The sequence below is a fragment of the Larus michahellis genome, chromosome 1 (genome assembly GCF_964199755.1).
Source record: "Larus michahellis chromosome 1, bLarMic1.1, whole genome shotgun sequence".
Classification (NCBI taxonomy): domain Eukaryota; kingdom Metazoa; phylum Chordata; class Aves; order Charadriiformes; family Laridae; genus Larus; species Larus michahellis.
The window spans coordinates 69334268-69357532 of NC_133896.1; the positions used below are offsets into that span (position 1 = coordinate 69334268).

At 40.1% G+C, this 23265-nt stretch overlaps 1 protein-coding gene across 7 annotated transcripts in view; it reads left to right on the forward strand.

The window, feature by feature from the left end:
- CALD1 (caldesmon 1) overlaps positions 1 to 23265 on the forward strand; it is a 197374-nt gene that overhangs the window by 59457 nt on the left and 114652 nt on the right. For all 7 annotated transcript variants that reach the window (XM_074585194.1, XM_074585231.1, XM_074585260.1 and 4 more), the window contains one exon: positions 20111 to 20204. The gene's annotated coding sequence lies outside the window, so the exon portion shown is untranslated. The remainder of the gene's footprint in view (positions 1 to 20110; positions 20205 to 23265) is intronic.

Genomic DNA, 23265 nt, shown 5'->3' on the forward strand with positions numbered 1-23265 from the left:
AGCAGTCATTTGTTGCTACTCAAGAATCCTTGCTCTAGAGAAAGCAGCACATCTGAGGAAAGGGATTATTAATAGTAAATTGATTAATTATTTGTCAAGATAAACCATCCAGTCCTGACAGATGCTGAGCAACTATAGGTGGCCCTGGAAAGTGTGAATCCTTAGCCACCCATAGAGGACACTTTGCAACAGCAGAGATGCGATCTTGAATAATTAAATAAAATGCCTGCATTTGCTTCTAGGCCATGAAGTTTAACAAAAAAAGAAAAGGGAAAGGATGGACAGGGAAAAAAAGGAGAAATGAGTGGGATATGTGTGATTAATATAGATTTAACTTTGCTGTCCGTGATGACGGTATGCAGTGATGAAGTGGATGTGTTCTGTGATTTATTTTCTTCTACTTTAAAGTAGTGGAGCTCTAAAAATGACTAATGAACCTCCTTTCAAGGTTCATATCTATGACCTAATTCATATGTGCAGGAATCTTGTCTTCCGCTCAACTGCAGCAGAAGGTTGAGGGTTGCTTATCCAAAGAGTGCTAGAGGCCAAAGCAGAGACCCTGGACAAGATCCAGCACAAATAGCTGCATTCCACTGAAAACAGGAATCAGATGTACAGTGTACATGATAGTCTAATTGGAGATGGTATTTACCATATGTTAATTGCAAGTTGTATTGTAAGTTTTGTAAGTTATGATGTTGATTAAGGCAATAATTAGAGGAGTTCCATGTAAGATGCTGAGTTGTTAAAAATAATTGTTTCGATAGAAGCATTTTTATCAGGATACCATTGAACTTATTCTTCAGAACAAAACCTTGTTAATGTTCATTGTTTATAACCTCCACTGATGCAAATTGGAATACATGGGACTAGTTTCCACAGAGAAGCTACTACCTAAGGTACTTTTATACTATGGAAGATGGCATGGTTTGTATGTTTGCACACTGTATTTTTGTGTTACCTATACTACAAGACATATCAGTATATACTTATCGCAAAACTCAACTGTAATGGCAGAATCACAGAACAGCTGAGGTTGCGAGGGACCCCTGGAGATTTTATAGTCCACCTCTTCTTTGCCCAAAGCAGAGTCAGCTAGAGTAGGTTGCCCATGCTTGTGTCCAGTTGGGTTTTGAGTATCTCTAAGGATGGAGACTTCATGATCTCTCTTTGTCGAACTTCATAAGGTTCCTGTTGGACCATTTCTTCAGCTTGTCAAGATCCCTCTGAATAGGAGCACAACCATCTGGTGTATCAACCACTCCTTCCAGTTTTATCTTGTCTGCAAACTTGTGTGGACCTTTCCATCATCCAGGTCATTAATGAAAATATTACACAGTATTGGTCCCTGTCCTGGTTTGGGGTGGAGCAGAGCCAACTTTCTGTTCAGTGGGAGAGGCTCTTGCTTACACTTTTTGCAGTGACAACCAGGGTCAGCTGACTTGGTTGTTTACCCCATGGAGGGGTTGCACCGGGGGGGAGGAGTGGACAAGTCAGGTCACTGAGTCCAGTCTGGAGCTTTCCTGGTGCCTGCCAGTGACATCTCCCTGGGAGCTTGATATGGTTTTGTGTATGTTTGTATATATTGTATCTATTTTGTTATTTTCTTTTTATTTTATTATTAATATTTAATTAAAGTAGTTTAGTTTTTTCTAAACTGATAAATCTTTTTGTCTCTCTTTTTTCTCTCCTTGGAGTGAGAGGTGGGGGAGAGCATCTGTCATCTTGTCATTGGCCAACCTGGCCCAAACCGTGACAGTCCCAATGTTGACCCTGGTGTACACCACTAGCAACTGGCCTCCCACCAGGTTTCATAACACTGATCTCAACCTGCTAGGCCTGACAGTTCTTCCAGTTTTCAACCCATCTCTTTGTTTATGTGGATGTTCTATGCTATGAGACAAGTGTCAACAGCCTTACCAAAGTTGAGATAAGCAACATCCACTGCTTTCCTGATCTCAAAATAATCTAAATCAATTAAACTAATTTGTCCATGCTTGAAGTGTTATGTCATCTTTAAATGTAAATGAGTGTAACTGGGAGTAAAAATTAGGTTATCTAAACCTTGATGCTTTTCAGTCTTTGTTGGAGGTGATAGACTTTTTTTCAAAGAAATTTTCAAAGATGCAAGGTGCATAAACCCTATTAAAGCTTATAAGATTTGGGCACTTAACTGTTATTTATGCCTTCAGAAATCTATATTTTGTGTCTCCCTAGACACATGCACGTTGGCCAAGCCACGTACTTGTCTGTCAGAACTGATTTTGGAGTTTGAGAGCACAGCAATGGTGGGCTGCGATCTTGAAGAACCTCTTCCAGGGTGCTGTGATCAAAGCTGCTCCATTAAGACCACTTTAGTACTTTATTTCCAAGTTTATTTTTTAAAGGGCTGGTAAGTGACATGGGAAGTCACAGTCAAGTTACTGATACAAACAACATATCTTAGAGATGTCAGTGGAAAATAACATTGCTTGTTAGTCATGGTAACTAACAATCCATTAACGTGCTGATTTCTCCTTAAGAATATATTCTATTCCATTGTAAACTGTTTATGACTAGAACCCTAATAATTCTTAGTAGCTTGTTTATTAATGTTCGATATTAGTGTTATCTGTGTTTTGCTTTCTATTATATTACCTTACATCCAGAATGAAACGCTTGACATTGACGGTTTGTCTGTATTTACTGTGGTGAAGTAGGTTGGACTTGATGACCTTAAAGGTGCAAAGTGTACGAAAAACCTCTTTTGTTGGGTGTTTCATAATAGAGGAACGGGGAGGGGAAAACTGTTGCAAGACGGTGATCAAAATGGTGTGCTTATCCTTCAGACTAATCCAGCAGTCACAATACTGTAGTTCCCTCTTAGTACAGAGTGGTCCCAGTATTTCTTCTTATGGGACACAAGCTGCGGCTATGTCCGTGGACGTTTGTATCATTAAGGCTGAGCGGTGCTTCAGCTGTACCTCACTGCTCACATTGTTGAAATGATTTCTGTTCAAGTAGGTTGGGCTACCCTGTTCAAGGGCTGGCCACCTCCACATGGGACATATGAAGATATCCCAAAGGGAACAGAGCTAATCATCTGATTGCACTAATGAGCGTGGTGGGGTGGCAGCAGAAATCTCACATGACTTTTTTTTTTAGCATATAGTCTTATTCACAAAAACGTACTGAAAACCCTACTGTTGGCACATGCTTATGGGTACGAGTACTTGTCATGTGTCACCACACTTCCCTTATACCACAGTGCTGAGGTTTCCCTTTGCATTTAAATTGGAAAGAAGTTGACTTTCTGTCTGTGTTCTACAGTCAAGTAGTCACCCAGCACCATGTCATTATAACAAGTTTTTAAGCTGTACCAGCAGACATGACGAAAAAAGCTCCTTTTTCTCTCTTTAAAAAAACAAAACAAAACAGTGCTTCACACAGTCTAGTGAACAGTGCATTATTGCTTTGAGAGATTGATTTATATCCATTCTCTCAAAGTGGAAGGAACTGGAAGCAGGAGAAAATGCCATGTCGAAGGAGAGGCTACTTTGATTTACGTCATCTTCAAAGTGTTCAGACTTCCAGTCACACTCTAAGCTCTCAAACTGAAATAACTATGTCTACCCAGGGATTTGTAAGGGCTTAGCTGCATCTGTTCAGAATTGTACCTCTCATTGAAGTGGTGCAGCCTTTTTTTTCCTAGAAGAAGCTGTTTGCATATCAGCCAAAGGCTGCAGTTTTAAAGGCAAGATTGAACTGGTGAAATTTTATGGTTTGGGTGTTTTTTTTTTTTCTTTTCTTTTTCTTTTCTGCTCTAGCAAGAAAGTTTACTTAGATGGTGTGGTCCATAATTACTTGGCTGTGGACATGTTACCAGGGAGTTGATGTGCAGGGCACCAGAAGAGAGAAAACAATGCTATGACTGCTGTGGACAACCAAACAGTCTTTGTAATGAGGCAGATATTTGAAAATGGTGACAAATCAATCCACAGAGAAATGTGCATCCCTGAGAATGAAGTAATTTTTATGAGCGTTTGTCTTAAAACTGGGAGAGCTTGGTTTGCAATTGGTTAGGCCACCACTTAGGCCACAGTCACTTCCTGGAAGAAGTGCAAATAGTTCAAGAAGACTTGAGAGTGTATATCAGAGTGTAGATACACATATCACGTACTGCTTCTGAATGCACTCAGGGAATATCTTCCTCTTTAAAAGAATGAAGAAAGTAGACAAGTGGGTACTTCTTAAGCTTTGTGTCCTGATTTCAAGAATCCCAGTGAAGCAAGAACCCTTAAGACTGTGGCGCATAAGTAGAAAATTTTGATTATAGACAATCTTTCAGCTTTCCCATAAATGTCCATCTGAAATTTTATTAGATCTGTCTTGAAGTAAGCATGTTGCACAGTTTGGGAGCTGAGAAATCACGCTCTCTATATTAATTGCATAGAGATTTTTAACCTTGTATGATCTTCACAGATGTTTGATCAATTACCAAGCACAGGTGATCCTACTTGCAGTTCCAATAGGGCACTAAAGATATTGTTGCTGTATTGTATGTTTAGAACAAGACAGTATTTGGGGCTTGTCTGAAGCTTCTTCTTTTCTCCTTCCTCCTCCTCTCATTATTTTTAATGCTTTGGATGTCATTTATGGATGTATAAAGAGGCCTTTCATGTAAAGTGTGTGCTTTGGTTCTGGCTCAAACAAGGAAGTCGACAGCAACGGAATTGCTATTTCTAGAGACGACAGCAGTTTATCATCTTCTGCCACACTTGTCACTGCCCTCTCTCCCCTTTCCGAGCATACCACTGAAAGAATTTGACAGAAACCAGTTTTGTGTTTCTAGGAAATCAAGCATTTGTTTCTTTCAGAGAAAGTTGCTTTTTCGCCCCCCACACCCTGTAAAGAAAACCACGTTGGGGGGGGTGGGGGAAGCTAGGCCACTCTTTGACAGACTGTGAGGCCCCCATGTAAGGCCTTCATTCACGAACATGTCTGTGACTGTACAAATTATTTATTTTCCCTTTGTTACAATCAGCCTATTGTAAAATGAGAACAGAAATTACTCCGTTCTCCACAGGTTTGTTGTGAGACTGAAGGCTGTGAAACGCTCAGTATTGCAGTGGAAATCACATGAATACCGTAGGCAGAAACAAAAACTTTACTGCAGTTGAATGTTGGCTAAAAGACATTAGAGACATATTTGTGCTTGTGTATTGCACGAAACCATACAAACTTAGCCAGGGGAACAGATAGTGTATTACCTGAAGCCTTCCCTGTATGGAGTTTTGACCACGTTCCTCTCACGCTTGGATGCAGCTCTTTTGATTTCCCATAGATAAGCAGAGGGCAATGCTGTGTACGGAATCAGTGATTTGCTACTAGAAGGATCGCTAAAGCTATTGTCCCACTCTGGCATCCTGGATGGAAAATGCAAAGTAGCCAAACATTAACTGGGAGTCAGTCTGTGCCTATGACAGAGGCCTCCAAAGCCTCTGTCAGCTTTGTAGATCGGTGAAAGACTTCATTCTATGAGGCTGCTAATCCAGCATCAGTTAGAAAACTTCATAATTAATTACTTATTTGGTTGCCCCCCTCCCCTTCAAATTCAGCCCAGAAACAAATTATCACTCAAATGCAGAAGTTTTCCCAGTCTTGCTGCCAAGTGATTGAATTTGACATTGTCGCCCAGAAGGCTGATTTCTGCAGCGTGGAGCTGGCATTCCAGGCATTGCACTGCAATAGCGAGGTCTATGGGAAAAAGTCGAGGAGCACTGTCTGGAGGAATTATGTCGGGCAGCCCAAATTCCAGCTGAGGAATCCCTAGATGATAATTATTTAGAAAGTTTCTGCTCTCCAGTGGGGAGAAGTCAAAATTAGAAAAATATCTGAGATGATGAATGGCTTGGAGGAGAACAATCTAATTGTTTTGATGAAAGCTGTTTTGTATATCAAACTCAGAGCTACAGCACTAGCCATCTGACTTCTTAAACCCTCAATCTCTTTGGTTGTTGCTTTTTTAAAATTTTTATCTATTTCTATGAGCTGCACTGCACGAAATATTTGTTATCATAAGGCTTTTTGTGCAGTCCTCCTATCTGACAGTAAATGAGCACAGATTCCATCTCTGTTGGCGTGTGGGCCTCTGTTCTAGATGCAAAATCAAGCAGTGGAGATCATCTGTCTTTCTGGTGTCTGTAGAGGGGACAAGCACCACTGAGGATACTATAAATATGAAAGAATAATGTGATAGTGTCTTGAATGTGACACCATGCAGCTACAACAAGCCTCAGCCTTAAGCTGGAGGAGCCTTAAGAGTTACTTTGGTCCTCTAGTGTAATTGGACCTAGCTCAAGTCTACTGCTAATCTTGTACCTGCTAACCAGTTCTCAGGTTGGTGTCATTTCCTCTGTGCCAACCCTTCTCCCCATCTTTTCTATCTTCTTTGATGCTTCTGTATCACTGCTGCGCTTCCTCTGTTTTTAACATCCTCTTTCCCAATTGCTTTAATTTTCCACATCCCCTTTTCTTCCCTGTGTTGTGTGTTTTGGGTGTGTTTTTTATCTAAAGCGTAGGGCACATTTATTTCTATAGCTGCTCCTTCTGTCAGCTTCTTTCACTCAACCAGCAGCGGTAATGTTATTTCTAGTATGCATAAAGTAGATGCAAGTTGTGATAGGTAGCGTGGTCTAATAGGTTTAAAAGCATTAGGACTGTAGTGACCAGAGTTCCTCTCCTCTGACTTGTATCAAAACAAATGAAACTAAATTGCTGCTTAACTTCATATCATTGTTATGATGTGACATTCTGAGGGTTTAGGCTTCTGTCATTTCAGCTAAAACAGTTGCTCTCTGAACTGGGAGAAGTCATAACTTGGCATCCATTGAATGGATGAAGCTAGGCATCGTTTCACTTATGAACTACTTCATTCCCGGATTTTCAACAGGACCAGGAAAGGAAGGTGGAGCGTATTCAAATGGCAATGTTCTTTGAACTGTGGTTTTGTATATTATGTGGTAGGAGAAATTAGTGGAGTGAGAGGCTATTGTTTAGTTTTATATATTTCTACTACTTAAAGATCAAGGAAATCCTGAGCCTGACAAGAGGGTTCTGTTTTAAAATAGGAAATACATAAGATTTAAGCATTAATATTCGTGAATTCCACTTAGTGAATGAAACCTGATGTCTATATGATATTTTGCTGTTTATTAGTCTGATGTCACCCTTATAGAAAGGTTGCTTTGGATAAATGGCTTCAAGACATAAAAATAATAAACTCTCCCTGAGTGTTGTTAACAACGAAAGCTGACAATAGACAACACCAACTAGTTTCCCATGAGAAACAAAGAAATATCAAAGGGCTGTAAATAGCATTCCATTTTCTGTTTGCCAGATGAAGATGGGACATGTGGATGGTCGTAAATGTTTTGCCCATTTTGGCACATCCTTGCATTTTCAGTGGCCTAGCTTCTTGGTCTGAGATTTAAAAGACAAAATAGTGCTTTATATGACAAGAGGCTCTCAGGCTTTTAAACCACAGCAGAATCATTGAGTTATTCTTCACTGATATGACTGCTTCCCTGAATAAAAGGCTGATGGCTTTTCTAACTGACTTTGTTACAACTCTTTCCCATCAGAGAGGATCTCGTATCTTCCATTTGTATTTTTGAGTTTCACTTTGGTTTGCCTGTCCTCCTCGGTATTTGTGTGATTGTAAGTACCTCCCTACTATTATTCAGGCAATGGAAAATAGCCCACACGGCTTTTTCTTTGTTTCGGTTTTTAGATTGAGCTGTTGCAGATCTTGAAGAAAAGCAAAAATGCGGTGGAAAGGATAGTAGAATCCTCTTTAGTAGTCAGAATTGGGATGTTCCTGTTTTGATAGTCAAATAGTCACCCTATCTGGAAAAGGAGGAGTTTAACTTAGAAGCCTCTCTGACTTCTCTATTTTCACGTAACCCTTAGACTCAAGCTGCAAGTGGCCATCTGAAAGAAAAAAACATCCCTCCAATCATGTTGAATTCAACTAAATTCTATTCTTACATGGAAATCAGTGTAAAAGCCAAGGAAGCTGAAGGGTAGCATGTTTAGGTTCTGCCAGTGCCAAGCTATTTTTCCCCACGCCCCTCTTATTTTCTAATGCTGAATCCAATTTTGTGTTGCCACAAAAGAGGATTAATGTTCACAGAATTAGTTTCAGCTTTGCTTCGATGCTGAATTACCCAGAAAAGTCATTCTCTGTTGTGTACTGTTGGTCACTAAGCTGTTGAATTATTTACATTTGGTTGGGGTGAGGGATAATATTTGAGTTCCAAAGGCTTTTTAATGTGTGGTTTTTTTGTTTTTTTTTTAATATGGTTTGGGCAACAATGACTTGAACTCTCACTAGCTGCAGCAACATTTCTTTGTGAGCCAATGTCCCCGAGACAAAACAAATACATTGCTTTGCCTAATGTGGTTTTCTTTCCTCTTCCAAAAAATATGCAAAGCACAAAGAAAAATGTTTTGCAACCCAGTATCCTTTTTCTCCTGTGCTTACTGTTGCATCACAAATAATATGCATTATGCTATTTAGTTTGCTAACCTTATGTTCTGTGGCCAGCCACAATTTTTCTCTGGAGTCAATGGAAGATTTGGATACTAGAGGAATCTGGATGTGAGTCAGCAGATACTGACCAGAGCTGAGTGAAAAATTGCTTCTGTCTTTAGGTTTTCACAAATTCAGATTCTTCCTGAAAATGCAATGGGTTGCACTGAAAGACCTCATAAGGTAAAAAGCAGAAAAAGAGACACTTTTAGGCCAACCCACTGGCTATGTCTCCTTGCAAGACTGAAGGTTTAAGTGCCACTGTCTGTAGCTGGCATGGAGGTTGGGTCTTTCTCTTGTGAAAATGTGGGTACGTTGACCGTCCTGCACTGAACCGTTCCTGTTCAGGACTCTCTTTTTGCAGCTCCTCTGCGCTGAATAAATAATTAAATATTCTCTTCTCTTTGTCAATGGACTTTTCAAATGCAAACTGGAATGACTACAGATAGATGCAAGCAAATTAATTTCCAGAACAGCCCTTAGGCTGGTGACTTGCTGTGCATGATGGTACTTATCTGAGAGGTATATGCCAGTATTTTCACTTCACCTGAATTCTTCTTTCTCGCCAGTCAGCTCAATGACTAATCATTAGATAGATCTTTCTTTGATTCAACCAGAACTGATACCTGTACTCCGTTGAAGATGGATATTTCTATAGAAAATTTCAATGTCATTGATCTGTTTTGGGGGAGGTTTACCCTATTGGCTCCTACATGTTTTATCAGAACAATTGCAACTGCCTCTGGATATGCATTTCATACGAATTGTAGCCTAAAACATCTTAAAATATAAATAACTAGTAAAGCAAATAGGGAGAGACAAAGTAAAAGTTGATTAAGCAAGATAAGATTTTGAAATGTGATGTGGAAGCAGTGTGGAGGAATAATTGTGATAAGGCTGGTTTGTGGCTAAGACCTCGGTAGCAGAAAGCCTCTCTGAGGTCAGACATGATAAAAGCACACAGGAAGTGTAAAAGATAGATGAATGAAAAACACAGGGAAGAGGGGCTAATGAGATAGTTAGCTTTTAAAAGTAGTGAACCTTTAAGTCCTTGGAATGTACGAAAAGCCTGAACCGAGTCTTCGGATTCTTTGGCTTTTCCCTGCTAGTGACTTCACACTCCTGTTTGTGAAGCGAGGACGGTGAGTGTAAGACCTTTAGTGGTCTTGGACACAAGCAAATCCCATTAAAAATAGGACAAACCCCTCTCCGGGCATGAATAAAAGCTGCTTTAATATTTGATTGAAGAGAAGCAAGACTGAACTTGAAAGGATTAATGTTGGTCTGCTGAAACCTTCATTACGGGGATTGTCCAGAGAGGGCCTTTATCACTTACACACATGCAGTCTTGGGCAGTGCAGTCATATATACTTGTATAGCTAGCAAGGAGGTCAGCAGGGAAGATGATATAATTAACAAAATTAAAATGATAGTCTCGGACTATTTTTAATAAAGGAGGAACTTACATGAGAGAGAATGCCTTAAAAATAGGTGGTTCTGTGTGGTGCTGCATACTGACCTGAATTTTATGACTGTTTTTTCTGCAAAATCTATGAATACACTTTTGGGGGGGGGAAGAAGGGGGCAGAGGAGGAGAGTGAGAATGAAGTAAAATTCCTTTTTTTTTTTTTTTTTTCTTCTTTTTAAATGGAATGCTAACCAATCCCTTGGCAACAAAGCCCATGTTTATTTTTAATTAAAAAATAACATAGCTGGGTTGACTTCAGTTTTCCCAGCTGCTATTCTTCCATCACAACAGCTCTCTGGCCTCTTTTCCCTTGCTGATTTCTTTCATCATTTGCACTTAGCTTGTATGTGTTACATGGATTTTATGTAATATTTCCTACCATTGAAAGCAAGGCTAACAGTCTAAACAAGTAGCTGGGGCTCAGTCATCTAGATTCTCATCTACAGTACCTGAGCATGCCCTTCCTTTTGGAAAAGTAATAGGTGTGACCAGGATAACTTTTTTTTTTTATGTGCACATTCCTTGCTGTTTATATGGCTGCCAAACGAGGAAAGATTTAAACTGCATATTGAATTTATGAGTTGTAGTTCATTAAAATAAATGGAGTGGGTTTGGCAAAGCTCAGGTATCGCTGAGCACACAGGTAGTGTTTGAAGGTTGACAAGCAGCCTTGGTGGTTTTTCTGTAGATGATCAATTGCGAACTGCCAGTTTTTGTGTTTGCACATTAGGTGAAAAGTTAGAAAATAGACGTGCTTGCCATGCCTTCTCCAGCAACTTCATTTCCTCCATCTGCGGGGCAGAACAGGAAGAAGTCAGGGCGATGATCCATTTCTCAACATGTCATGACAGAGCTGATTACTTATATCGTGGGGAAGATGGTGTCCATCTGTAACAATCAATCTGGTTTCCTGAGTGGACTAAAATTTAGGTTTCTGTGTGGATATTTAGAGGCTCTTGAGTATCCAGGAGTATCTGGTACTTTCTGCAGGCAGCTAATTAAAGTTGAGATAGTAATGTTGTAGCCTTAAAGGTTCACATACCAGTCATCCATACTAAACATTGCCAGCAGCAGTGGGAGCTGACAGCATCAAAGCTACAGCTATTCCCAGACAGAAACGTAGTAGCTAGAATAAAAGTAGTGGTTTGTTGGGTTACTGGAACCAGACCATGGAAGAAGATATAACTATATGTATTAATCACCAGTAATGCTACTAGTGGGGACAGTCTTTGTGATGCTTGTTTTGCAAGCTTTCCATATATAACATAGCCACTTTAAAAAACAGTTATTTGCACTGGTTATTCTGGAATAAGTGGCAGCATTCTGGTGTACTATGACGTTTGTCCTCTGTGTCCAAGATGAGCTCTGCTCGTCTTGCCTTGGTTAGAAGCCAGAAAGGCAAGAATAAATTTCTTAAGAAATGATTCAAGACTTCTCATTAATTTCTGGTTTATGCCTCGTAGTATTTGCAAGTGTTTTCCCTAATCCAAAATGACCATGGTGGGACTGAATACATATGTTACTCAGGAAAAGGTGCTTGCCATGTTAACTTTTCATAGGTGGTAAAGTTTGCTGTCATGATAAACTATGGGATCAGGAAAAGAAACTGAGAGGTAGCAGATATCAGGAGGCTAGCAATATGTAGGAGGAAGCAGGGCAACAGGATCAGAGGCAAGAAATTGGTTAAAGTCTGGTGTAGAAAGAATGTGAGCAGGAGCAAGAAACAAAGAAGCTGGAGAACGGTACAGTGGGGGAGGCACAATGGATACGAAAGCAGGAGAAGAGCAGGGAAAATATGGGGCAAGAACGTGAAGATATGATGCAAATGAGGTGCCTGAAAATTGCTGTGAAGAAATTGCAGTTTCTGAATTACTTTGTTATCCTATCTGAGGAAGGTGATTGAGAGTGATGGAGTATCACCTTTTTTCTTCTTTTCTTCTTCCATGTCACAGTTTCTGGGAGGTTGTTCAGCAAACTGGTGGGTGCGTCCTGTGTGGACTGGGATGCTGTGTTGTTTTTGCAATGGAGCAGCACTGGCTTATTTCTCATTTCTTTTTTTGATGTGTAATGCTTTACCCCTTCTAAAAGATGATTTACTTGGGCTAGTACTTAAAGATTTGACAATAATCAAATAAAATGCAATGCTTGTGGTCAGTTTAATTGTTTGTCCCAATGATTATATTATAAGAGATTAGAGCAGTGAAATTGTATTTTGGGCTGAGTGTTGCTAGGAGAATACTAGAAGATTATCTTAGTAGGGAGGAGGTACGAATTGGAAACCTAAAAGAAAAAGGTATTCTGTACAAACCTGAAATAAGTCCCAAAGCAAAGGAAGTGGAACCAAATGTTCCCCTCCACAAAGTTTAGGAACATTCATTCTTAGAGTTTCATTTTGTCCCATTATAGAAACCTTCCCCAAGGACTAACCTAGAAAACTTGAATCAAACATTCTGCACCCAGGGGAGGGTGTTCTCCAGGGACTTTCTGCTATCTCATCTCCACGGAACACCCCATGTGAAGGGAAGCCACAGAAGAGGTTCACATGAACCTTCCCCGCTGAGGGAATGCCTTCATTTGTACAAAACTCTTTTCTAAACTGCTTTATTTTTATGGGAGCTGTGAGCTCCAGGATCCACAAATAGTAACTTTTAGTGCTGCCACTAATCCTGTCAATCAAAATTCTTCTCAGAAACACCATTAATTAAACTTCCCTGAAAAGGATCCAGCTCCCAAAGTTTTCCCTGTGGCTCCCTCTCTCCTGACACCCATCACAGCAGTGTGTTTATGTTCAAAAACTGAAGAAGACACAGGAGAGGAGAAAATCAGAGCTTTCACAAGAGACCTTTTTGTTATTACAGACTTATTTTAGCTGCCCTACTCTGCTTGTTTTGAGCAAATTCTTTCATTTGTTGCGTTGAATGATGCTAGCAGCTGTCAAAATATGTTTAAAGCAGCCAGTTTCCATTTGCTATTTGTTGCAAGCGACTATCTTCTAAATTATTACACAGTATTCTTTATGGATTATTAATAATTTGGATTAGAGCTCTAAGCTTTCTGGTAGCCCTTTTCTGAGGGGGACAATGAATTTGCGAAGAATTTGGGACTTCTTATTAGCAGTAAATGGTTCCCTCAGTAGCATTTTCTGTAGCAGGCGTGTCTGTATCCACTGCCGGTGATGCAGGGGAGCTTATGTTCAATCTCCAGATCATCAAAAAGGGACACGGCAAGCTTTGGTTATTAAATTTTAAAATGTTTGTTTTTCCAAATCACAATTTGAAAGGGGAAAACCCTCCTCAAATTGTATTTTCCTTGCTGTGCGTGTCATGCTCTACTGGGGAGATAGGTTTACATGAGGACAAATGGCTTTTCTGGAACAGGCTTGGCCTGTTCTTGCTGCTACTGATGTCCATGTGAGAACAGCAGACCCTGTGTGGAGCAAGTGAAGAACACAACCCTCTGTTTATTCCTGTGGGCAGTAACTGCTGATCAAAGCAGGAAGAGATGAGGAGTCTGGTTTTCTGCTAATGTGAATGCCACAGCTGTGTGGTTAGCAAATGGTTTCTGCTTAGTAGCATGAATGTGGCCAAAGAAGGAAGCAAGTGCTATATTTGCATGGCCAAGGATGATGTTCCAGCCCACATCTGCTCAGATGCACACATATTTTGCTTATTTGTTAGCCTCTACTTTCTAGAATAACCACGCAAAGATCTTGCAATCTACTTCCACTTGGTATGAGCTGAATCTAGTCCTCTTTTAGTTGTGTTTAACCTCAGGAAGCAGTTCTCTTTCTTTCCTGTCTCATGCCCAGATGTGCAGAATGAAAGCCTGTATGTAGGGCAGTCGTTGTATCCAAAAGATGCTCACTTCTATTGAGAGAGTATCGTTGTACGTGAGAGGAATGGCTGTTCTGCAAAGTATTAGGGTGCTCTACTGCTGAGGTCAGTGTAAGGATAACTGGCTTTTTCAGGTGGTGGAGAAGAAATATGTCATTTTCTGAAACTTTGTAGGTCAGATGAGGTGTTGTTTAAAAGGATATTAGCAGCTTGGATGAAGGGAAGATACAGATCTTTCTCCTTCACAGACGTTCTCCCCTAATGTGTATGGCTGTCTGGCATTATTTTAGAGATCAATCATGATTACAAGCTCCGATTCAAATTTGCAATTAAGAACGTTTGTTGATCAGCTTAGTGCATGGGATGGGGTGTGCTCAGGGTGCCCCCGACTCCTGCTCTGGAGAACCATTCTGTGTCCTGCTGCGCCCATGGCATTGGGGGTGGATTCAAAGTGAGGTCAAGTGGGACCCCAAGAATTTGAAGTGCAAAGGGTGAATGGTTGTCGAAGAAGGTTTTCTTTCTTCCCTGGTCTTCAGATCTCCACTATATTCTACAGCTGGGCTGGAAGAGGCACTGCTGATTTTCCTCTCCCTGACTGTTTACCTCCAGATCTGGAGGTAACACATCTGGACAATCAGGACTATCAGTCCTGTATGTAATGCAGTCTGTGTGGTTCAACCAGAAAATATGATGAGGTGGGAAACTTCTTCCTGCAGCTCACATTCTGACTCTGAATCTGTCCTTATTGATACTTTTCTGCATCACTGAAATCCTCTTCAGATCAGGCAGAAAGATGAAGCTATAATGGTCTGAGTGCTTCCTAACATTTGAAAACTAACAACGGTATATACATGTAGCTACATGTTTGAAAGGTTAAAGTATTTCCTTGAAGATCTGTGGGCTGTGTCTTAATGGTCACTCTTCAGCTGAGATTAAAATGGCACTTGAACTCTAAACCCTTTCTTTAATAATATATTAACACATATAACGTAATATTATATTAAGGTAATTGAGAGTAGCTATTAGATCACAAATTTCTAATGTGTGCTTCATCCCTCTTGTACCTGGATCATAAATGCTTTGGGAGTAAGAAGTACCTCTTTGACCTGCTGTTTATGTAGCACTCAGAGAGCTGGGGCTTGGTGGCACTACTGCAGTCCTAACACTGACAGCCCTAACACTGACAGAAAAATTGATAACTAGGAGATGGCTGCAGCCCTCTGTGAAGTAGAGCTCAGGTACAGCAAACCGTCAGCAAAATGTTCACCAGAGAACGTAAGCACGTGTGTGCTTAGACTGAAGTCATCTGGCTTTGACTCTAGTTTTTAAATTAAACTCTAACTTAAGTGTATTGCTGCATGAGAGTTAATAGGTGTTTTTATTTACTTTGAATGCCGATGTTTTGTACTGATAAGCTGCTTGTAAGTGGTTAGGCAGGCGGTTCACAGGAGACAACACGCCTCCCCTGTTTAGGTCATCCTAGAAAACAAATTCCTCGGGTACCTTTTTAAATAGTAATGGATGAGTTCGAGGCTTCCTGTTCCCCTCTTCTGTTGGCACCACTTGTTTGCTAAACACTGTAATGAAAAGCCTTCTTTGAGCACATAGCACATCTGAGGAAAAGTTGAAAAGATTTATTTAAGTGCTCCCTCTGTAATGTCTTCATAAGCAAATAAATTACACGACAATCCTGACATAAAAATGAAAAGGAGGTCTAGGCGAAATGCGTAAACAAAGAAATGCTTCACCTAGACCATTTTTTTAAAAAGGTGGTTTCCTGCTCTCACTTTCACAACTTGAGGGAAAAAAAAATAATTTGCGCAAGACACAATACCGAAATCTATGGATAAAAATTCCTAGCTGTAATTGGAATGAGACTCAAGTTTAACAGCCACTCTATGGCTGTCATACGCTTAACTATGGGAGGGGGGAGGGATGATGACAAAAAAGACAGAGCTAGACTCTTCTCAGTGGTACCCAGTGAAAGGACACAAAGGAAGGGACAAAAATTGAAATACAGAAAATTCCATTTAAACATAGGGAAAAACTTTATTACTGTAAGTGATCAATACTGGAGCAGATTTCTCAGGGAGGCTGTGGAGTCTCCATCCTTGGAGATATTCAAACCCCAAATGGACATGATCCTGGGCAGCCTGCTTTAAGCAGGGAGTGGGACTAGATGATCTCTAAAGGCGGGTTCCAACCTGAACTGTTCTGTGATCTGTGAAATGATTTGCTATTTTTAAAGATTGGAGGAGGAATCCTTCTTTTACCAAATAGATTAATAACTCAGAACCCAGGAAACAGACTGTGTTACCTCCTTTGTCCAAAAGAACTGTAAAGCGCACTCTCCAACTAATTCTGTATAGTGCTCCCACTCTCTTGTACTGATGTTATTTCACTTTCCTAAATGGTTAAATATGTAATTGGGACTGAAACCCAGGTGTGCTATTTCCAAAACAGCTTCTTAACCACCTTGCTGTTGGGTAATTTGGGATTGCTCCATTATATGTCATGCAATGAGGAATATTTCCTATGTGCGTACCACACCTAACAGAGCATTAGGTGAGGGAGCCTTCAGCTGGGAAGTGGCATAGTTGAGTCCTAGTGTCAGTCTGAAGGTTTAATTACTTGACCAAAGTGAACTACATCTTCACATAGCACATAATTAAGTTGTGGGACTCTCTGTTATGGGATTTTGCTAAGTGTTGGCAGCTACTGGAAATAATAATGGAAAAAAGCTGCCATGGAGATCAGTAAATACACAGATTCCACCTTTGACTCAGTCATTCTGGAAGTCACAAGCTGTTGTAGGCTGGAAGAGTATTTGTGGGAAGCAGCATTGTATGTTTTCCCTGTTCTCAGGTTCTACCCTAAACATCTGATATTATCAGAGACAGGATATAGAGCTAGCTGAACCTTTTCTCTAACATGTTATAGTTCCTTTTATATTCTTAGCACCAGCACTGGGAGGAAAGGATGTAGAAGAACATCCTAGTGCTAGAGTATCCTTTGGGAAGGCTAAAATCCCTGCAGGAAGAGATGAGATCTGAATCCTATCATAGCCCTAGCTGTTGAGCTATTGGATAAAATGGAGCACCTGCAGCACATAGTTTTGGTGACTGGGCTCCATAACTTTATTCCTATTCAAAGCTACCTGGTATTATGGAACCAAATTCATTAACTGAGTAGAGGGCAATGAAACTATACTTTTTTGTCTGTGTGCACACATATAATTTTACTCAAAAAAAACAAGTTTAAATGTCAGAGGTCAATTTCTGCATGACTTTAGATGTGCTTTGGTTTCCTTAGCTTCCGTAATCAAGATAGTAACAACTTGCTCATTTCTTAAGCCGCAAAGTACTTCTGATGAAAGCATGTTCAAGAACTTCTGATAAAAACATTTGTGTTACTAAAGTAGCATGTAATGGATACGGACCTACGTTAGCTGAGAATCCAGTACCTATGGTTAACTGGGAATCGAGTTCAACTGTGTGCTTGAGTGTGCAGTGCTGGGTGTGTGCCTAGGTCTGCAATGCCTGTTAATGCCATTGCGTGAATGAAAGCAGAATGTGAACCCAATGTTTATGGTCAGGGGAATTTGAAGGACTGAAGAATCAGTAAAAATTGTGCCAATTTTACCACTGAAGATTACAGCCTCAAATGTGTCTAAACCCTAGTGATGTTTCTTGGATTGGAGGGTTTAGATTTATGAAGTCTGATTTTCGACCTGGACCTGAACTTCCTTCATGCTTAAGTTGTATGGAAATTTCCTGTTTGTTAAATTGTTCTTAGCCCTTCATAGTTAGATCACAATGGAATTGTGGTGTGATAGATATTCTTTTGGATAGCAAATAGTGAGAGAGCATATTTCAGTCATTTTATTGATATTACAAATTACGTTGAGCTCAATTCAGAAAAATGTTGCTTTAGGACAGAGCAAATACTAGAATAGCAGAAGATGGCTTTGTCAATGTGGAAAAGGGAAAATCTTTTGGGGGTTGTCTCCATTTTTAAAACAATTCTTGAAGAGATCGAAAGAGATGAAACAATATGAAGCAGAAAAAATGCTTTTAGACCCAGGATCTTCATAATGCGTGGTTTGAATGCCATGAAGTTGTACCTGCTGAGAGACAAGTGGGACACACTAAAGAACAGAAATGGGCAAAGTCAGCTTTTCATGTTTCATTGAATTCAGTGACGTGGAAGGACTTTCATGCTATTCATGAGTTGGAGCTCTGTGTATTGCCGGAGCTGGACTAAGCAGTGAAACGAAAATGATTTTGAAATTCTTGGTTTCTCTTTTCAGACCTTGATGATTTGGGGATGTCCTCTTATATTGCCTTTTTCTGCTATAAAATATGTGCATAGTAACACTAGGCATCAAAAGGTGATTCACATCTCTTTTGAATCTCATACTGAAACTTCTAATGGAATGAAGAAAAATCTTGGCTTTGACAAGCCCAGTTTCAACAACATGAATCACAGGTGTCTATAAAACCCAGAGACCATTCTGTAAACCCATTTTCCAAATTCCTGAATAGTCATTTACCTCAAGAGTCCTCAAACGTGCATGAGTTTCCAGTGAATAATCAGAAATTAATACAAGTAATGACCCCACACTCTGATCTGAAATTACTGAAAATAGGCTTCTGTGATTTTTCAAATGATCCTGTTGCCACCAGGATGTTCTGTATGAAGGTCCTTGGGTCTAAAGAGAATGGACTGTGCAAGGCTCTCTGAAAAAAGGTTACAGTTTTTATTTTTACTCTGGTGGGTCTGTATACTGCCAAGTGGTAGCTGAATGCAGAGTGAGTATTTAGGAAAAAAAAACAACAATTCAACCAAGCATGTTCTTACTGTATTTCCTGATATTCATTATGAGTTTCTACTAGATCTCCCACAAATTGTTGTGCTGTCCTTGTATAAGGGTGGCAGCTCATTTGTTCTGCTCTCTGAATTGACATTTATAGAATTGTTGTCATGCCAAGTCAGAGCAAGGGTCCATCTGTATTAATATCCTATCTCTGACTGAGGCACTGAGACAGTCACTTACAGTAAAGCAAAAGAAAACAGATGGGTGTGGAATGGCTCTTGCTTTTATGTGCTCTCTCTCCCAGAGTCTGGTTATCTTTGCTTTGGGACTTTCTAACCTAGAGATCATATCCAGACTATCGTATCTCGTAGTGGATGAAACTATCCTCAATGATTTTTTTTTTTTTTAATTCCTTCTTGAATCATAGTTCTTGTATGACAATAAACAACATTTACTGTTTAAAAACCATTCAGGACGTTTCTTATATCCTGCCTCAGTAATTTCTCCTTTTCAAATGGAAGAGTCATACTCTAGATAGCCTCCAAAATGGGAACTGTGCCATAGCTCTGATCTCTATTCATATTGCTTCCTTGGACTCTTCTTGAGAAAGGGTAACTAGAACTTCATGCAAAACTGAAAACATAGATATAACATATATTTATATGCGTGACCTAGACAGAACCTAGATTTTCCCCTAATGATTCTTAACTTGCCTTTTGACAACTGCTGGCTAGTCAGCTAATATTTTCAGAGAGTTCTTCCTCAGACTCTGAGGTGTCTTTGCTGAGTGTTTTTGGCTCATTTAGAGTTGACCACTGTGTGTATACAGATACAAGGGTGTTTCCCCTGTACCTCTTCTTATGAACACTGAATTCAGTTTGCCCGTAGAAATTAATTACTACTAACTCTTTCCCCAGCTCTTTGTATTGACTTCAGATTTTGTTATAATGAATAGTTTTGTATCATCTACAGACTTTGTTTTCTCACTGTTTATCTGCTTTTGCAGGGTGCTTTTATCAATATGTTGAATACTACAGGCCTCAGTATAGATCCTTAGGGAAGGAGGCTGGAAACCTTGCTTTGTTGTGAAAACTCGCCGCTGGTCCGATGCTTTGCTTTGTCTCTTACTAATCACAAGAGAATGTTCAGCTTAGCCTGTATCAGCTTCACTTCTTAAAGAGGTTTTAGTGAGTGACTCTGAGAGATTTTGGGAAATCAAAGTCTGCTTTGTCAAACGCTAATTTATAGAGCTGTTGATAGTGGGTTTTGTCAGTCTCTTGCAAAATTTTTCTGTTTTATTCCATACTTTAAAAACCCTTTGTAGGGATGATATTAAAGAAGACTTTACCAAAGAAAAATGAAGAGTATACAATAATTATGCCATTGCTAAACCATATTCTTTATTTTTTATTTCTCTACAGCGATCACCTCTATTTTCTGGAGTCATCGTTCTGAACTCAGCAGCAGCTGGTTTGATACTGAAAACCTCAGAATATTTCCTCTGCTTGCCTTCCTGTGAGTATGATCAAAGTAGTTACCTCAGATTTCTTTGCGTGTGGTATTCAGAAGGTTTTTCTGTATTGGGTTTTTTTTGTTGTTGTATTGAGGCTTTTATATTGGAGGGGTTTTTGTTGGTGGTGGTGGTGGGTTTTTTGTTGTTTTTTTTTTTTTTTTTTTTTTTTTCCAGTGTACTTGCTTGCTTTTTTGGGGTTGATCCAAATCCCTCTGAAAATCAGTGGACAGCCCTGCAGTTCAGACCCTAGACTCCTACTCCTCTGGGACCACTGTCAGCAGAGATTACTTTCTTCAGAACTGATAGCAGATTTAAAGGAATTTATGTTGAATTTTATCTTCAAATCAAAATCCTCGAATTTCACAGTAATCTTTTTGTGGGTGTATGGCCATTTTTTAAATAGCTATATTTATTTCTCCACTGGATTTCAGCAAGTTTTTTGCTTGCAGTGGGAATCTTAAATCATATTTAAGATCATGCACTGGTGGTGTTACTGTCCTGATGTGTCTTCTGCTCTTTTTAGAGCAAGCAGGCTCTGAGGAGTCTGAGAGTCCAAATAACCGTGTTTGCTGACCATTTGCAATGTGTAAGACTTAAACGTTTTTTTACAAACATCATACTTTCACTGCCAGAGCACGTGAGTGCTCACAAACCATTTAAAGGAAGTGTTTATAATGTGCATAAACTTCAGCCCCTCAATGTATGGAAATTCCAGACTGGAGACAAACCAAGGACCGGCTAGAAGTTTAAGTGGTGCCTATGCCAGCAGGCTGATGGGGTCAGAAATATTACACCAGGGTCAAGACAACTCCCTTAGATACCACCATCTTCAGTTAATTCTGGGTACAGCGAGCTGCTTATTCTGACCGATGAGTGACCATGTTCTCTGTGTGCCTTGCCCTCCTCTGTACCTCTGCTTCATTCCCCCTCTTTTTGGCAAGAGCAGTGTGGAGGAGGAGAGAGAGACATGGCGGCAGGCTGAACACTGGTTGCATTGCCTTTCATCTCTGGCAACCTTCTCTCCCACATGAGGAATGCTGTGTCTGAGCCCATTTTAGCTGGTTTTGTCATCGTCCTTGGGGAAGCAAATTTAACTTTGCCTACACTTCTGAGAAGGTTTGTGCAAGTGCTGAATGGGCTGATAATTGTTGCAGGCTGTTCTCTGTGCTGGTTGCTATTTCGGAGTTCCACATTACTGTCGAGCCTTTGTGTGGGGAGTATTTAGGACTGAAGCCAGATACAATCTGGGATTTCCAGTTTGTAGGAAATTTTGATATTCCAAAATTAGGATTTCTTTCTAATTCAGAACCTGCCTAAATGTTCTAAAATTTCCCATGACACACTTCTTCAGTGAGATCACTGAATTTAAGTTCCCATGTGCTTCCTTGGGCAATGCATTTATGAGGTACGCAAATACCTTAAAAATTTGACACAAGGAGAGGGAGGCCATACTGTCCAAAAGGAAATGGGATCAGAAATGCAAGTGCTCTCCCCCTGTGCCAGCGATAGGATATTCAAAGAGAGCAGTGACTGCCCTCCAGAGTTTTTCTGACAGCTCAGCAACTGGAGTTGTACTTGTCGACATGTCTGAGCGTGCAGACTCTGTGGTGTTGAAGCAAGTCACATCAGTTCCTCAAACTGAGATCTCTGCTCCAGTGTATTTTTGAGCTGGTGCTAATGCCTTATTTTGATGCATAAATTGCATCTGAAAATCTGTCCTTCAGTGACTCATTCATCTAAGTGTAGGACCTAAGGTGAATGTCATATGTCTCGTGCTGCAGTCTCCATAGTGTTTGCATGGCACTTGTCAAAGTGGTGGAAGAATTCTGCCACAAAGGAAGGAAGGCAAAGTCTGATAGTGCTTTCCACACTTAATCTCCTCATTCACATTGTAAAGCTGGCTGAATAGGAGGGTGGTCTTTAGGGGACATGAATGAAAATGCCATGAAAAATGCCATTGGTTGCCTTTAGAAAATCATTTAAGCAAATGGTGTGGACCAATACATTCATTTGGAAAGGAAAAACACAAGCATTATCTCCATAAAATACTGGAAATAAGGCACATCTCTTTATCTGAGTATAAAAAGCAGTAATATAGTTTAGTATTAACATGACAGTCTTGTAACTCTTCTGTGAGTTCTTGAATACAGATAAATCTGACTTTGGAAGACAATCTGAGACATGCTTATATAAATTACTTTCAAAAAGAAGCGATACCCTATAAGGTTAAGGTTTAAAGTCACTGGATAGTGATGACTGTTTTTTATCTTCCTCTTGAAAATGTACATTTTGTTAAAAGGCAAGATGTTTGTCATTAGGAAACATTGTGTGAGAAAGGTTTTGGTCAGCTTTTCTCTTAAATATTCAAGACTGAAAGCGTTACTGTAGAGTCACTTTTTGAAACCCTTAAAATCATAAAATGGTTTGCGTCAAAAGCAACATCAAAGATCATCTAGTTCCAACTCCCCTGCTATTGGCAGGAACACCTTCCACTAGACCAGGCTGCTCAAAGCCAGGCCTTCAACACTTCCAGGGATGGGGCATCCACAACTTCTCTGGGCAACCTGTTCCAGTGTCTCACCACCCTCACAGTAAAGAATTTCTTCTTAGAGTCTCTGAAGACTTATTTTTCTATGACTTTATTGTGATGAATTATACTGAGATGAATGTAGGGTCTTCCTTCTCTCACCTGTCCTCTCTGCTGCTTGGAAGAGGAGGTGCAGCCACCCCGTCTTACCTGAGTTTCCCTGTAGCTTCTGGGACTTCAGGTGACCTCTGCTTGCAACCAGAGCACTTTTTGGTAAAAGTTCTTTTCTGATAGATGAGAACCTCTTGGCTTTTTTGTTGTGCTGCATTCCTGAAGAGGTGTTCAAGCCAACTATTGGGAGTCAAGTTTAATACCAGGGGATCAAGCTCAGGAAGTAATAGTGTCATTCTTCCTGATGCACTTTGCAGTCCTGTGAAAATGCAGTGGCTACCAAGACCAACTGGTGGGCATCTTTTGCTAGAAAAGTCTCATTGCTTGAAAGAAATTTGGAGCTAGTGGGCTGCTGAAACAAAGAA